This window comes from Scardinius erythrophthalmus (genome assembly GCF_964197995.2).
Source record: "Scardinius erythrophthalmus genome assembly, chromosome: 8".
Taxonomy (NCBI): Eukaryota; Metazoa; Chordata; class Actinopteri; order Cypriniformes; family Leuciscidae; genus Scardinius; species Scardinius erythrophthalmus.
In genome coordinates this window covers 5,935,876-5,954,613 of record NC_138228.1, presented here as the reverse complement: position 1 = coordinate 5,954,613, position 18,738 = coordinate 5,935,876, and the positions used below count along the sequence as shown (strand labels likewise).

General features: G+C 37.4%; 1 protein-coding gene across 6 annotated transcripts in view; it reads left to right on the top strand.

Moving 5' to 3' along the window:
- Window positions 1–294: 294 nt before the first annotated feature.
- The window catches only part of tp53i11b (tumor protein p53 inducible protein 11b), a 56,934-nt gene continuing 38,490 nt past the window's right edge, over window positions 295–18,738 (top strand). For 3 of the 6 annotated variants that reach the window (XM_081371836.1, XM_081371834.1, XM_081371837.1), the window contains exon 1: window positions 361–530. The gene's annotated coding sequence lies outside the window, so the exon portion shown is untranslated. Of the gene's footprint in view, window positions 531–808; window positions 1,094–18,738 lie in introns of those variants that run through there. The other 3 variants (XM_081371833.1, XM_081371838.1, XM_081371835.1) reach the window with 3 other exon arrangements.

Here is an 18,738-nt window from a genome sequence, read left to right as displayed (position 1 = left end):
AGTGTGGAAATGGGCTTCCATATAAAGCAGTTCAAGCTATTTGTTGACCTATCTACACCACTAGTATTAATGAAGGTGTTTGAAATGCATTGGGAAGCAGTGCTGCTGCAACCACTACAGGCACTTGTTGATCAATATGTTTTCAAGTGTTTTTATCCAACGTTTCCCTGTAATCAAGGACACAGTTACAGCCTTGTTGGAAGTCAACACTATTTTTACAATCTTGTTTAAACTATAAAAAATCTTAACAAATCACTTTTCAGACTATAAAGATATAAAGATAAAGATTTCCGTGAGCAATCTTCATGTCACGTGTATACGAGCGCTCTGGTGTATTACGGTAGACAGCGTTGAGCCGATACTGTGTATATGTGACATTACGGTAAATTTATAGATCCGTCGGAGTCTTGGTTGTTTGCAAACCCAAAGAGCACCGCAATGTAAATTTATCAAGAGAATAATCGGACCGCATACCGAAAATAGCACTGCAGAAACGCAGAAGACCTCCGAAGCTTCTTTCAACTAAACTGGTGAGAAATATATTCATTTTGTTCATTTGGATTTTTATTACAGGTTTAACATCTTTGTGCGGACGCTACATCTATCCATCCATCTCACATAGTTATACACAGGAGTTCTGGCTATTCTCTTTGATTTATAACCGAGCAAACATAGAGAAACGCACGCGGTGTCGCAGGTAAGACAAAAAAGTAGTGCGTTTTCTTCCAGTAGGAAGTTAATTTTAATTCACTGTTGAACAGACCACGCTCAACACTGCTCAACATGTGTTTTATAAAGTATATGGAGTATACAAACAGCTTGGAGTACTGAAGGCATGCACGCGCGCTCGAGCACGCGACAACTTACTACTGCACAAAACGGACAGTTCTGACAGTTATGAACGTTTCCTTAAGAAGCACCTCCTTTAAAACGTAAGATTGGATTGGCAATACTTGTCTGTGTAATATCACACTTTCTGAGCTGCTTGAAACACATTTCTGTCTTTAATAATTGTTACCAACTGGTGCGTCTCGCGCGGCTCTGGACGTTGGTAAAACAGATTCCCTCACACTACAGTCAGTAATGCGCACAGGTTTGTCTATCTGTTATTTGTCTTTAGTTTCGGTTATTCCGCTGAATGAGTCTTTTTTTTATGCTGAAAAAGTGTTTTAAAGTAGATGTTAAAGATTTGAGGAAATTGCTGCCATCTCAAACTAAAAGGATAGGCTTTAAATGTTGGGACATAGCAAGTAAACAGTTGATGGTAACAGTGTTTGTTATGAATTATGTACTATATAATTATATAACAGTTATAATGTGCATAATTGCTATTAAAGCAAAGAGAAGTTGAAAACAGGTCAAAAAGACATCCTCAATTACTTTATTTTTTTATATTTGAAGGAAAATGCCTATAATAATACAAATATGAGGGTCAGAAATGGCATTTTTTGGAATGACAGCTATTGGAGTGTTTCATTTATTACATACTTTTAACTGCATGTGCATACAATGCTTGTTTATCTGTTTATCTGGCCAACAGAACATGATATTATGTAAGAAGTCTAGACATGCTTTTAAAAGATAATTTTTTTTTTTAAGTCTGTTGCACTGTATACTCTCGGGAATGCTTTTAACCCACTGTTTTAGCACAGATTTTGAGCAAAGCAGGGGCTGAATTTTAAACTGTAATAATATAAAAAAAGCCTTTGCACACTCATGGCATTTTTCAATGCAAGAAGCTTTTGGAAAAGAGCCGCACATTGTGTCAACAAAGACATTGAACCCTTTTCTCCTCTCAAACTACCAGCATCTGAGCTTTGTTATGCTTTCAAGTATTTACTATTTGTAGTCTTTCTGCATACAGTCATGTTCTTGGCATTGTAAATGATTTCTTGGAAGTCTCCGCTCCCTGTTTGATGCGTTACTTGCTCTGCTTAAGGTCAGAGTTGCTTACAGTAATTGTTGCTTACAGTCTTAGTAAAACGCCAAGTACAAGGACAGATGCAAGGAAATGTTTAGGTAATGTCTGGCTGTTTTATGTCCTTTGTTTCCTGCATATTCACACCAGTCCTTTTTTCCACCATTTGTTTCTGTGTGGTTTGGCACGTAACAGCTCAACTCAAATAACCATCATGGTCACCTTTATGCTTCGAGGTGAGTCCTCAAGCAGCTGATTTATGAGAAAAGCAACACTGCTGCGATCCAAAATCCATAGCACTTTTTAAGCTGCTGATCATAACGCACAATACAGCGGTTGTGGTCGTTTGTGTTTTCCTGGTCTTCATTCTGGAGACAGGTGTGGGTGGTGAATGTGTGGGAATTTATCACTCAAAGGAGGAGGAAGAAACGGTATCCCGTTCTTCCCGATTCTGTTACCATGGTTACATATAAGAAGCAGGGGTTATGCATTTTATATAAAGTGCAGAAACCGATAGTCTGAAATAGGTGGCTTGAAAGAGCACTAGATCATATGTACACTGGTGGACCAGAATTGTTTTTTGTCCATTTCAGATGTCTCATGAGAACAGAATGTGTAGTTATGCATGTGCAGTTGAAATATGGATTTCTTGTTGTGTGGAAAGTCAAGTCTAAGATTAATTGTGGTGAGCTGCATTGAATATCTTCATAATAGATGACATTTCTGGGTGTCAATGATATGAAGTGACCTGTAAAAAGAGTCATTATTCATGAGGCCATTGCTGCTTTTACCCTGCTTTCATTCAATGAGGCTGGGAAGTGCACCTCAACTCAATATGATCTCTTTGGTTTACTAATCAAACCGATAGTGATGATGATGATTTAATGTCACTGCAAAGAGGCAAACCACTCTGTTGCTATAGTCCTCGGGAGCACAGCACTCTGGGTAAGACAAGCAGATGGTGACCTGCTTTCTGTCCGGTCTTATTCTATCACTGGGTTGATTTATCAAACGCTGTCCTGTGAAACTGTGACGGCACCATATTTTCAGATACTCGGACCAAAGAATCTTCAATTGCTGTGTGATCCTATGGTGATGGACAGTTTGGTAGAAAATACTTATTATTGCTGATGTTAATAGTAGTGAGTTAAATGTGTGATTAGGACAGAGTCGTTTACTCTCTAATAATGAGTGTTCCCTTCAGACATAGACTGTGCAGCATGTACAATATCTTAGTGTACGCAACAGGCCTTAAAATGTGATATGATTCATTGTAGTCGACACAATACTTTTTCCCGATATTTATATGCCTTTGCATTTACACTTTTCATTTTTCATGTGATTTCTTTGTAGATAGTATCAACACAGGCTCATTGTAAATACTTAAAACGTGCAAAAACGTACCTATGTTTCCAGCTGAAATGAAGAGGCATTAAAGGGCTGGTATAATGCCCTTTTCACAAGATGTAAAATAAGTCTTTGATGACCCCAGAGTGTGTATGTGAAGTTTTAGGTCAAAATACCTCACAGATATTTTTATAGCATGTAAAAATTGTCAGTTTTTGAGGGTGAGCAAAAACGCACCGTTTTGTGTCTGTTCCTTTAAATGCAAATGAGCTGCTGCTCCCGGCACAGAGGGCGGAGCTTCAACAGCTTGCATTCACATGGACATGCACTGAAAATTTCTAAAACTTTTAGCCTTTTATGTTCAAACCGGATTCAGACAATGATGGAGAGACTCAAGAAGAGGTGACAACATGTAGAATGCAACAGGACGTTTCTGAATGGTTAGTTGATGAATTTATGTAGCTTATGTGTAGTTATCTTCTAGTCATTGATTAGCATATTCTGTCTTGAAAATCTTTAAATCGTGTTCAGGGGGTGGGGTTTATGTAAATTTTAGGGTTAGTGATGTCACTAACCCGGGAGGAATGTCGTGTAGTCCCTACCAGACGTTTGTTGTAGTCCTTAAAAAGTGAATTCTTTAAAAGCAAATATCTCCCTTTGCTTTGAACTTTGAGCGTTGTAACTTTGCAGATGTTGTTTATGCTCAAACAGCAACATTACACACTAACTAAAGTTCGAAAAGTGAAATCATAATCAACCACCCCTTTAAAAGCAGTTAAAGCACCAGCAACTTTTATTCCCTTTTACACAAATTATGATAACAGTGATGAGATTATTGATAATAAAGTTTATTTTTGCACGGTTCCTTGCACAATACTATGTTATGACCTCAAAACACTTTTACCGAAGTGCATGATTTGTAAACTAATACATTTTGACGTTTGAATTACATAACCAACTCCATATATATTTCTTTTCGGACTTGGTAAACTTGCTAGGAAGCTCACCTGGTACTCAAAGTCTTGTAGAAGTGAACGAAAACAGCATTAAATAACCATGGTAATAAGATGTTGCTACAGTCATGTTGAACTCTTATAAAGAAAATTGAAGACTCTATTTAGCGCCAGTCACTGTTTAAACTGCCGTTATTCATGCTACAAGCAACGCAATATCATTTTGCAAAAAATTTACCCTCAGGCACATTTTTTTATTACACTGGGCAGTTTAATAAACCTGCATCTGCAATGTAGAAAAAATAAATGATATTGCTTATAACGCCTCTTGTGGACGTGTCACGGAACAGTGAACGAGAGACGAGGATACAAATGCAGAGGAGATTTATTAGTGACAAGCAGGCAAGGTACAAACTCAAAACTCAGGAACTCCAGGAACGAGAAACTCGGACAAACGAACCAGCACAAGACTACAAACACAAGGAGGCTAAATAGGGGAACAAACAAAGGAGGGTAACGAGAAAGACAGGTGGGACAAATTAACCAATAATCAGATAACAAGATGGGAGGGGCTAGACAATAGACACGAGCACATGGCCCAAAATAACAAAACACCCATGTGCAGCACAAGACAGGACAGGCATGTGACAGGACGTGCCAACAAGGGATGCATGATATATTGGTTTCATATCAGTTATTGGGCAAAATTACTAATGCTTTTACGTTTTTTGGTATTATCCCATATTAGATATATATCGGCAGATATTTTGATTCTTTATTTAATTGGATATTTGTCCTATTAAGGTAATCCTTAGTAGCTGGTTGTGTACATTATAATGTTGTGATACCTAAAACTTAATATTTTTTCTTGTGTGTTATATTTTTTATTATTTTTTATAATCAAAATAGTATAACATTTTGTATCGACCATATAGTTCAAATAATTATTGTCTTCAATCAATATTGGGCAGAACATTATTATCGGTACATAATTTCCTACATGCACACAGACCCCTGTCCAATACTTGGTCTTGGTGGCCATGAACTTGAAAGCTACAAGTATGGTCTTTTTTGTTGTTGTTAAAAGATTAAAAGCTTGTGTCGTGTTGTAACTGTTGTATTTCAGAAACCTCTTTCTGAAAAGAATTTTGACCAATGACGTGTACAGCACTAAAGGTGGTGACTAATATCTTTAATAAAAACATAGGCATGTGTTTTTATATCAAGCATCTGTCACAAAGCGAAGTGTTCTGAGAAAAGGTTAGTGTGTTCTTCTGATTGATTGGTCCCTCAGAGTGAGGATCTAGTTGAGCTTCTAGATTAATTTCCTCCAACACTGTTATGTCAGCAGGGCACCGCTGTGCCACAGAATGAACAGATGTCCTCTCCTGGATTTCTCACAGATTGAATTACTACGCCTAGGCAGCCCAGGCTTTTAGAGACTGCATTGTTGCAAGGCTGAAAACAATCCCTTTGATTTTAGCCAAGGTTTTAATATGGTTAAAGCAAGAAGAGAAGAATGTTTCACATTTTGGGGCTAAATATTTCTAAATAGGCAAATTAGTGTCTGCCAAAAAAAGTATCTAAGACCCTGAAGCTCATGCGTGGGCTTATCAGGTTTCAGAGGCTGTCGTTTGGGATTTAGGCTAATTCATTGCATGGTTTGATTTGAGTTGTTCTGACTTGAATTCTACACAACCTGCTTTTGTTTGGCATGACGCAGACAAGCTGACATCTGTGTGTAGAGGAATATTCCGGAAACAAATTAAGCTTTGTCAATAGAATGTCAATGGCCTCAGGAAATGATTTCAACTTAGAGACATAGAGTGAAAGTCTATGAGGTGAATATCCAGTACCGCAAATTTTTAGAGTTGTAAAGTTGAATTAACCTTCCTTTAAGTAGGAATGCATAATATATTAAAACCATATATATCTGTATATATAGCCTATATATATATATATATATATTTTTTTTTTTTTTTTTTTATCAGTGTCAGTTGATATAAGGCCATGTTGTATATTTATGCATGCTCATTTTTCCTATTTTAACATTTACTTTTACCACCACGATCCAACACTCAGAGTTAATCTCTAAGATCACTAAACACTTATTACATATTTCATACTGTACCTTATAAAGTTGTGATGCCTAAATTGGCTTTATGTCCAGCTGCACTACTTCCTGAACTTCAGCCAGCTCTTTTGTTTCCTGTCTGCCATTATTGGACAAACTGATTAATCCAGGTGTGCTTGACCTCAGTAACAATAATCAGACACACACCTGGATTAATCAGTTTGTCCAATAATGGCAGACAGGAAACAAAGAAGCTGGCTGAAGTTCAGGAAGTAGTGCAGCTGGGCATAAAGCCAATTGATTTGTATCTTTTAAAATGATTGATTTCAGTTTTTAGTGTTTTATTTTGTAACTTATTTAGACAAAATTGTATACAAGTTTAATGTCAGCCCCTTGTATTGGTTATCGACCATACATCAAAATAATTATAATTACAATTTTGTTTACTTTGGTGCCTCGCTAAGTAGGACTTTCATTTTAAGTACTGTTTTAATTATATTTAAAAAAAATCTATTGATTTCTGATTTTTTTTTTAGTAATGTCTATTCAGTGATTTACACATCTATAATGTCTTAAATTATCTTTATTTGATTAATCATGGTTAGTTTTGATTGATTTATCACCATAAGGTGTAATTAACTGGATTTAAATTTTCAATAAATGAACAGTCCTTACAGTAAGCCCCTTTTAACACAGCGCGTTGATCCCGGGAAATTGCCGTAAAATTGCTAGAGTGCCTTCTGTGTGAATGCAAACATGTCCCGGGATTGATGCCGGGATGGGGACCTACTAGTAACATTGCCGGGATCAGTCCCGGAATTCGCCCTGTGTGAACAAAAGCAGGACCAATGCCGTAAGGGGTGTGTCATAGTGATAACTTGACGCACAACGTAATGACGGCTTATTGAATTAACATGTTGAAAAGAAGTCATAATTGGTAAAAAAAATTGTGATTTGACCACGAAACATGTTGTACATCAAACAAGTTTGAACATCAACATCTAATGCCTGATCAGCTGCCATGTTGTTCAAAGCAATGCAAACACTTCCGCTGTTGTATCACAACATGTTTTCGACACGGGTCTTTACGGGATCTTGACGGGATGTGTGTGAACGCACAGATTCCGGAAAATCACTGGCAGTGTAAATGAACCAAAATCAAACGATCCCGGGACAAATCCCAGGACACGTTATCTGTGTATTTTCCAAAATCTCTGTGTGAAAGGGGCTCAAGTGTCCCACTCTGTTAAATAATCACACTATTTTGCCCGGTTTCACACACAAGGCTTAAACTAGTCCCAGAATAAAATGCATGTTTGAGCTGTCTTAACTAAAAGCGACTTGCACTGACGTCTTATATGTCAGTGTCATTGTTTTGTCTGTTTAGTAATGTTTTTTTTAAGGCACGTTTATAAAATCTGCTTAAATGTCCTAGTTTAACTAAGGTCTAGTCCTGGCTTAGTCTAAGCCTTGTCTGTGAAACCAGGCCTTTGATTTTTAAGTTAAGCTCTGTGCACTTAAAGGCTCTTTGACTGCTCTCTATTGTTCTGTTTTGAAGACTAAACGAAATTAAAGCAGGTTAGTTTACTGACTGTGTTTATGCAACACATTGCAGCACATGACCGTCTTAAATTAGAAAGGGTAGACAGACTTGCTTTTCCATAATGTTAGAGATGGTCATGCTGTCTTAACTGACGTTCTTCTCATTATTAGCTCTGGCTCAGCTGTGGTTTATTGTCATTACTGGTGAGAATGATCGTGTTCTTTCTAACACTACCCAGTGGACCTTTCTCACTTGTGTTGAGCACTACGGGGCTCGGGGACATACTGATATAATTTCTCAGAGTGATTTTCTTATGAAATGATCTTGGGTTATGCTATTAAAATGCTGTATTGCCACATGAGAATCCAAAGGTCTGTTTAGCTGGTGCCAGTTCAGTTCTCTGCAATCTTTCCAAGGACTCTGCATGCAGTTTTTTTTATTCCTCTGTGATATTTGGTGATGCAGGTCAACAAAGATCAAGCCTTTTTTGTGTCTCTTAAGGTTTGGAAGTACATTGTGATCTTATGCTTTTGATCAAATTTAAGGCTGATGATGTGCCATACACTATTCGATATGTGTCCTAAAATCGGCTCCAAATATCAAACGTGGTTTGATATCCTCTGACTGGAATCAATCAGACTGTGCCAATCATACACTACGCAATTTTCTGTGAAATCTGTCAAAATCTGCAGACTGGCGTAGACTTTCATCAACTATTGTTGACTCTTCTAGACTGTATGTCAGGATAAAAGTCTGAGCAAAAGTCATGTAGACTATATTCCAGCCTTTAAATGTACTTTAGAAGTGTTTTCTGTTCTTAATATTGCTGTAGTAGTTCCACTTTAAATAAAATGGCTACAAAAGATCTTTAATCCATGCTTGGAGTGGAAACATAGTTATTTTACTCCTTAAGATTACTAGCCAGAGCAGCAGTCAAGCAATAACATTCCTTTGCTTGATAAAATATACTTTTTACCTCCGTGTTCTTGTGGATTGTTGAACAGTCGAGGTCATTGCTGCAGCTGTGTGCTTAAAGCTGCAGGGTTTCAGTGTTTGAACTGAGGGACACCCCATAAGGCCCAAAAAAGTTCCCCATGGTTTTTCATTAACTAGAATACCGCGTTGACACAAAGGGACATTGTCCATTACTTGTACCAATTTTAATCCAAATAAGAATTTTGTTTATCTCAGAACCGAACAGTCACTAGTTTATAATAATTTTGATATGCTAGTAGTCTTTCTTTATCTGACGCCAGGAGTGTCCAATCCTACTCCTGGAGGGCCACTGTCCTGCAGTGTTTAGCTCCAACACAACCCAAACAAACACACCTGATCAGCTAATCAAGGGCTGTGTATGAAATCGCCCCCTATACACTCATTCACTATTCCTTACATTACTCCACTAATATAGTCCACTTGAGGGAGTGAATGAAAACGAGCGAGTGAATTCGGACACTGAGTGCACCGGAAGGGCTGCCGCTTTTGTTTGCGCTTGCTAATGATTTGAAATTTGGCAAACTGGCGGCTCCAGTAGTTATGAGAAGATTTATCTTGAATTCTGTCATGGAAACTAGCATAAACCTATTTAATAATCAAATGGATGGATGATTCACCATCTTCTGGGGAGACGCGGAACTTCATTTAGCATGACCCTCACAGTGCATTATGGGTATTCTCTAGTCATCGAGCGTACATCAGTTGTACACTCGTTATTGCGGTGCATTATGGGATTGAATGAGTCCACTCGATAACGTCTACTATGGTTTCTGACACCACTACAAATGGTTGTCCCCTCAAATAGTGCCCTATTTAAGGGTATAGGGGTGATTTTGGATGCTGACCATGTCTTAATAGGCGTACTATAAACCTCCATCCAGGTGTGTTGAGGACAGTCGGAGCTCCAGGACAGAGTTTGGACACCCCTGTCTTATGCAATGTTAACTCACTATCAGACAGTGCTAATTAACCATTTTATAATTGGGCAATTCTATTCAAGTAGAGAAATATTTTGAGTTTTAATCATATTTCATAATATTACTATCTTTACTGTCTTTTTAATCTTTACTGTATTTTTGATCAAATAATTGCAGCCTTGATGAGCATAAGAGACATATCGTACCAACCCCAAACTTTAGAATGGTGTTGTACTTTTTTGATGCACATTCTTGGTCTTATTGTGACTGATTCATTTGTATATTTTAATAAAAATTAAGACATATTTAATAGAAATGTAACTTGCTCTTCCTCTGAAATAACTTTCCTTTTCAGCTGAAGTCTTACACAGACTAGAATGTTAACTAATAGTTGTTTTAGCAAACTTGCATTTGGTCTGGCACAATTATTGTTTTTAATGCCCGGATTTCACAATCCAAACAATTCCCAATGGATATTGGATTGGATTGACTTTAAGGAGAACCAGTCAGCAGCCCACACATAATCTGTGCTGATAATGAGGGAAAAATGCTTCCAAATTTCGTGAAATAAATTTTAATTTAGTAAAATATGTTAAAGAACGTTTCTGCAAAATGCAGTTGCAACATAAAAAAGTTCTGAGGACATTTTCAAAGCTTTCTGAGAATATCTGTGGGATCTGATTCCATGCGGGAAATTAATCAGCACTGGGAAGCTTATCTGCTCTTCTGAGCACGACTGGAGAATATTCTGCGAAATTCATCATAACTTATGACGGTGGTGTAAGGGTTTGGGATATGCTCTGCTCATGAATGGTGGCGTACAGTCAGAACCTTATGAAAGAACCATTAATGGTGACTTGCAAGCCTTGGGCAAAACTGACAGTGTTTCAAACAGAAGCACTGTTTTGACGCAACTAAGGCGTTGTAGCAGCAATGAATGTACGTTCAGTTGAACATTGTGTGGCATGTCTGCCCGTGTCATGTTTCATTGGCAGTGTGAACACACATCTCTTTCACATTTGTTTCAGTGGTGGTCTATGGCTGTATTTCATTGCTGAACTTGTTGCATGGCAGTGTTTGAGGGTGTGGTGATGGAAGATAGACAAAGAAGTACAGTAAATCTCCAAAATTAGCTGGTCTCCTAGTCCATGTTTTATCTTTCACATCTGTTCACACCAGTGCTCTCGCTTGAATCCCTCAATTTATGAGCTTAAGATAGATATAGCGAATGGGATTTCAGTGTAGTTTTCTGCATAGACATCTCAAACTGATTTTCCATGTTAATTTTGAGTGTTCAGACAATTTGTTTTGCCTTTTAAAACATGATTTATATATTAAGAAATGAACAACACTTTGTGTAAATTACGAGATATTTAATTTAGATTTAAACTGGGAGAGAGAGTCTGAGCCCTTACATTATCGGGAAGGCTATTCCAGAGTGTAGGAGTTTTGTGATCTTAAAGAGTGTGATAGATTGGTTATAGAAGATCGGTTAAATACACAGAAGCTAAACCGTTTAGGGCCTTATAGGTCAGTAGCAATACTTTGAAATAGGTACAGAACTTAATAAGGTTACCAGTGCAGGGATGATAAAATTGGTGTTATATAATCATATTTTCTTGACCAAGTCAGAACTCTAGCAGCTGCATTTTGGACCAATCGTAGCTTGTTTACTGATGATGCAGTACAACCAGCTAGTAATGCATTACAGTAATCTAGTCTAGAGTTTGTGAATGCATTAACTAGCTTTTCTGCATCAGAAAACAGATAGCATGTTCCTAACTTAGCAAGGCTGCTTTTGCAACATACAAAATATGATTTTTGAAAGACAAGTTGATGTCTAATAGAAGTCAACACCCAGGGTTTAACTGTAGAGGATGAAGTATCCGTACATCCTTCTAGATGCATATTGTATTTTATTACACAGCTCTGTGGAATACTTTATTCTGATTGGTCAATCGCGCCATCCAGCGGTATGTTATTCCCAGATAACAACCGTTCAAAACAGATAACGCAGGCTCATCCGGGTGACTTTTGCATTTGGTGAGCTAATAAATTATTAAAACTCAGTCGAATCAATATTTTGTGTACAGTTATATAATTATGCCATCCAGAATCGTGGACTCGCTCTCTCTTGTTTCATACAAACACAGCTGCTGCCATTTTGTGACTGTTGTTTTGTACACTATTGGATTATAAAATTCAAACAGGTACGATTTTAAAACAGTTTAATCTGCAATCAATATCTCTTATCGAAATGCTGTGTAATAAGTGGTATGAATACATACCGCATCCCTTAAATGTCCGTCTCGTTTGAACTTCCGCTCTCTCCGCGTAAATTTTGCGTTTAAAGAGCTAATAAAATGAACTCAGATCAATATTTCGAGTCTAATTATTTATTTACTTGCAAGTAGCCGTGCAATAAGCGGGATAATGTACATCCAGCCGGTCGTTCTCTCAAAATAACCCCCTTCAGGCTGAAGGAAAACCCCTACGCTTTGCGCATTCGTTTATTGTGAGAGAACAACTGGCTGGATATGTACATTATCCCTTACATAAGAGATTCTGTGTACAGGTTTTTGGTCCAATAAGTAATACCTCAGTCTTATCCGAATTTAATAGAAGAAAATTACAGGTCATCCAGTATTTTATATCTTTAACACACTTAGATAATTTAGAGAATTCATCTGGACGTGATGAAAATAGCGTGATGTATATTGAAAATAGCAGAGGGCCTGTTGTGTCAGACGCTCTCGCCTGCTTCGCCACAGATTGTTTTTAAGCACAACTGCTTTTAACATTGATAATAACACGAAATGTTTGCTGAGCACCAAATCGACATATTAGAAAGATTTCTTTAGAATAATGTGACACAAAAGACCGAAGTAATGGCTGCTGAAAATTCAGCTTTGCCATCACAGAAATAAAAAAAATTATATTTCACAATATTACTACTTTCACTATTTTGGAACAAATAAATGCAGCCTTGGTGAGCACAGGAGACCTTTCAATAACAAAATAAATCACACTGATCCCAGACTTTTGGTAGCGTACATGTACCTGCAGGTCATGGTCAGAGGGGATGTTCAACGCCGTGTCCCAGTTTCCGGTTTCATCCCCGTAAGCAGAGAGGAATGTAGGCTATGCAGCCAGCTTCCTCCCATTACACATTACACATGATTGTGTTCTATATGACGTAATACAGTGGCCTTAATTCACTCTGTTTACAGTCTGTTATTTTGACTTTGCTTGCAGAGAGGCCTGGAGTGGGTGGAGGGACTTTTCTGTCCTTTGTTTATTTTCTTATTTATTTTAATTCAAGGCCAAACATGATGTGCTTATCTGACTAATCTGGTTATCTCAGTTGGTTGAACATAACAAAAATGTAACAAAAATGTAATCACAAAGCAGACTGACATGTCCTCCAGTTGCTGATATTCCTGTACAGTGCATTCAAATGTCCAGTCCATTCAAATGTTTATAGTAAAAAAATTAAATAAATCCACATGATAGCCTGAGGAACAGACTGAAAAACTATTCAATGAAAAGCTGCATAATGATACTTCAATTTGTTTTCATGAGGCATGAACCATATAAGCACCATATGAGTTTGGAGAGACATGACGGTGTGTAAATAACAGACTTTAATTTTGGGGTTAACTAATCTCTGAAAAGTTATATCAAACCTGCTGATGTAGTTATTGTGATTTTCCAATATTTTTATTGCTAAAGGATTCAATTTTTTCAATCTTAAACCTCTAGTATAATCTTAGTAACTTCTAATATGTGATGTGTAATGCTGTTATATGCAGTCAACATGAAATCAAAATTGACTTCTTGTTTTTATGCAGAATTTATCAATGATTTATTAGTGCACATCTTAATTCATGTGTCCTCCTAATAATCTTTGACAATCTTTCTAGGATCCAATCAATTCCCAAATGGACAAAATACCAACAAAGTCCCATCCCACATTTTTTTTTCTTGTTCAATAAGTTGGATACACATAACAATATTGAAGAAAAGTCAGTCGCAATTTCTGGTTCATGCTGACTTTAAAAATGAATTGATTCCTCATCACATAATGTGATCTTGAAAATGGTAATGGCTACAAATAAAAACCAGCCATTACAAGTAAATGTTATTGAATTATTGTCATGGGGGCAGATGCAATTTTACATGACTTGCTGCTTAATTGACCTTTTAGACCAGTTTTTTTTTTTTATTCCTTGTCCTATTTGGCACATGTTCCTCATTAAAACATATCCAAATAATTTTGAGAGAAATTAAGACAAATATATGTAAATAAATGCAAATGTATGGCAACAACCTGGCCACCTGCTGACTGAGTGATGGAAATCCATGATCCAGTTATGCAGGTTTGAATCCTGCTAAATAACCTCTCGAAGTAGACCTCTATTATGGTGATGTAAGAGCAAGACTGACAGGCATGGAGAGCGAGAGAGTCGAATTAGAAGGAACACTGACTGAAGACGACGTCGATGTGCTGATAGGAGCTGTCATTGAAAATCCCATTTCTAACCTCTTATAAAGCTGTTTCAGATGACAGTCGAGTTTCATTCTCACATATTATAATTTCCTGCTTAACCCTTTGCAGTATGTCTTCTACTAGCTGCCTTTGGCCATAAAGCCTTGTTGTTGAGGATGAATGGGCATTAGAAAGCGCTCAAGCATCAGTATTAGACAGAAGCACATCAAGCGTTCAGAGTCCCCTCGAGAAAACGGCTTCGTATGATTTTTCTTTTAAGCAAATTGAAGCACTGTAATAGCCTCCAGGAAAGTTCACTTCCATCAATATAATTTTGTACAAAAAAAGAGCATATTTGTGTCAGGAGGCGTTGATTTAATAGAAATTCTCATTCATAGATCCAGATTCAATTGAAGCCATTCTTTGCTGTTTATTGCCTTTTCTAAAAATAAAGAAAGGTACAAACAGAAACGCGCAGCATGGGAGGAAGAACGCTCACTGACTGATTAACAATCGGCAAATGGAAAAACTCCCAAATTAGATTGTCATGAAATGTACTGAAAACATTTGCACCGCTTGTCCACAATTTACCCTAAAAACACACTGTTATTAGGGGGATATGAATTGGAAGATGTTATTGTCAATCATTATAAAGCACCATAAATTAAATGCTCTGATGATTGAAACTGTGATAGACTGTTTTTAATGGCCAACTTAAAGATGTAATAAACGTTTAGTTTTCGCTGAAAGAATACTCACGTTATGTGATGTAATAATGTTACTCATTATTATGTTAATAAATAACATTATATACAGTATATTGTTTTGAGGAAATACATAATATGCACAAGCCTTTAGTCTAACAGTAATTTGTATGGATTTTCACCACATACAGGTTTTCCTTTATAGTTTATTATTATCATGTGAATACACCAAACAAATCCTTGGTGGCGATTCTTAAGACAACTGTGAAAAACACTTGTTTTCACCTCCATGCCGAGGGACATTATGTGTGTGTGTGTGTGTGTGTGTGTGTGAGAGAGATAAAGTGTGAGCGAAGAAGAAAGGGAATGAGAGTGCAATAGAGAGTGTTATTCTTTGGTTGTTGTTTATATTGAACAACAAAAGAACAATAGGTGTAGTGCTTAGGACAATGCTGAAATTATAGTTTTGTCAAGGGAAATATTGTTTTCAAACTTTAGAATAGGTTCAGTGTACATAAGTCACATGCATTGTGTCACAATCAGAATTAGGAAATCTAGAATCATTAATATTAGTAAACCAAAGGTGGCCAGATGATATACTGATTTACAAAGTGTGCATCCATTAAAGGGTTAGTTCACCCAAAAATGAAAATTATCCCATAATTGACTTAACCTCAAGCCATCCTAGGTGTATATGACTTTCAGCTAAACACAATCGGAGTTAAATTAAAAAATATCCTGGCTCTTCCCAGCTCTTTATAATGGGAGTGAATGGTACCCCAAAAAAGTGCATCCATCCATCATAAAAGTAGTCCATACGATGGGGTTAATAAAGGCCTTCTGAAGCAAAGTGAAGAAAAATATCCATATTAATAACTTAATCACTGGCTTCCAGTAACGGCCGTACGTGGGTTGAATTCCGGCAGAAGAGTGACCTCTGACCCGACGCATGATGTATGATGTAGTAGCGTAAGCTTAGTAGACGCCTCTCGCGGTTCAGACTAATAGGGCTGGGCAACAAACTCAAGATCATTCGATATTTCTCTTAAATGATTCTTGTTTTAGACTTCTAATTTGTGACCAATGTTTTGTTTTGTCCTCTGCTCTTCTGTGCTTGTCAATAGGTCATTCGTCAGGTCAGAGGTCACTCTTCTGCTGGAACTTCTCGCGTACGGCTGTTATGGGAATCCAGTGATTTATACTTTATAATGTGTTCTATGGTGTCAATACTCATTTTTACATAGTCAGAATTACTTTCCCATCAAGTATATACTTTTAGTATGTGAATTAGGAGACAGCCAGACACTCTTTTAGAGATCATGATATGCTTGCGCTTAAGTCCATGCATTCATCTCATCACCATTCAGATTGTCTTTTAAATGGCTTTTTAAATCTAGGGATGCAGTTGAAATACTTTGCCATCTTAATCATTTATAGTTGAATCTGTTCGCTAGTAGAACATTTGTGTATAATATGTGTTTGGTAGACAGAATGCATGCATAATGTTGGAGTGTGTATGCTGTACAGTAAAACCTATAAAATAAAATGTCATAAAATACAGAACACATTCACTCTTTGCAAAGCCACAGAAAGTCAACATGAATTGCTTTTTGCAACCCATTTTACTTTTGTAATATGACATTTCTGAGTGAAACTGGATAGAGAAAAGAAGTGATAGAAAAGGGTAGGGAATTGTTTGGATTGTAAAAAGTAGGCTTTATAAATCAGAAAGGAGACTGGCTAAAGGCCAGTTTGCCAAAACACAGCCCTGGCTATAATTGGTTAACGTTGTCCATTATTCATGAAACATTTACAGATGAGGAAGCAGAAACTTGCATTAAGGAAATAAAACGTTCATTTTGATTTCATGTTGAGTGTCCGAATTAATTTGGAAATTAAAGTGTACATACTTTTTGTCACCTTAACCCATCTCTATACCTAAAATTCAGTAATGATTGTCTTTCTAAACTGGCTCTGCGAGCTATTGGTGACAGTAGACGGCGCTGGCAGAATTGTGAAGGGTTTTTGATCAGTTGCTTGACGTGGAGCTTCACACACCACACTAATTCAAAAGCATGACTCATAAAGCTGTAGAGTTGTGATATCACTGCTAAAAAGTTGTTTTACTTCAAAAAAAACAAGCTGGATTTAGCAGTGAGAACAGGTCAAGATATATCAAGATGTCTGTTGATGATATGCTTGGTGTCAGCGCTTTTCATTGCTGGGATATAATGCAATGTCATTTGTCAAGAGTGCTTCTTAGTTTGGCAATTTGATTGCAAAAGTTAAGCCCCCGCCTCATGGGAAATTGGAAATTCAGGCTTTTTCGTTGTGCAATGGTTTTCAATTCTTTGACGTTTTGTCACTGGTAACATTGATGGAACTGCAAAGGTACATTGATGTAAATGCCTACAAATAAACACTCTATGGGGTTTGAAAATGTCATTAGTGGACGTGTAGCCTACGGCACATGTTGTGTGATTATCCCGGCAGTTTAGGAAATCGCACAAGATTTGTGTCAACACAGCAAACATTTCATACACTGGATAGTTTTTTTCGTTTATTGAAATTGTGGTTTATGTCAACTGAATGAATACGCTTTTCAGAGAAGATAAGGCAATGTTTTTTTTTTGCACAATTCACACTCCGCAGACCTGAAAACAGGTCGCACCACAACCATTATTTGCACTTGCACAAATGCTCCCAAATATATTTTTAGGTTGCACAGATTAAATTTCAGGAGCATATGCGACCAAAATGGTCACAATTTCGAGCCTTGGTGCGTGAGTGAGTCTACAGCTCTGTCAATATTCCAATCCAAGTCCAAGTAGCCTGAGACTGTTGCTACAGGAGAACAAATGTCATTGGTGGAGACTCTTGCTGATGGAAATTACACAATTATTGATGGTTGAGTTGAGGACAATAACCTGCCCACTCAAGAGGAACATTTGGTCTTGTGTGCTTTTCTTTGCTCACAGTTTCAATTTGGTTTGGTTTGAGAGACCCAAAGAGCCGCCTAAATGACTAAGACATACTCAATAGAGAAATCAAAGGATTCAAACACTTAACAGCTGTGCTTTGTGAGCCTGTTGCTATTTTAGGCCGTCTTGTCTTGCTTCATTAATTTCACAAGGCGTAAAAGACATTATTAGGCTTCAGCAGAGGTGCACTTCTGTTTTCGTCTCTCCCACAGGGAAGTTGTAAATGACCAGGATCACTTTACTGTTTTGTTCCACCAGAATGGTTGACGTTCTGGAGCCAGAGCCTGTTCTTGGCCAGGCGAACTGTAGTCTGTCGCGAATCGGCCGCATGTTTTCACAGACTTGAGGCACTATGACGTAACGCTACTATGTCTTCTTTACCTGCCTATAACCAGTGTTAATGTTTTTGTGCAGGCAGTGCAGCACTTCAGTTTTCTTCCAAGAGGCACATCCAAGGAATCCTGCCGACAATGCCAAATTGTGGTGGCAAACAATTTTCTATTGCTAAATAAGAGACAAACATGTAACAATTGTCTTTAAAGATTATTTATTCCCTTGCAAGGAAAGGTCAGCAATTATACAGTCATACAAAGTGGCTGCAGAGTGTGACAACGAGAGGAGGACATCCTTCGTCCTTTATAGTCCTGACTCCCCCAAGGTTATTTCTCGAGGCTAAATGAAGATATGTCTCAGCCTTAACTAACACATTGTTTAGATTTGTCTATCATATTATACCCTTGAATGGAGACCCTCTGTCTCGGTCATAAACTTAGTCATGCACATACATACATACATACATTCATAAGGGTTAATAAC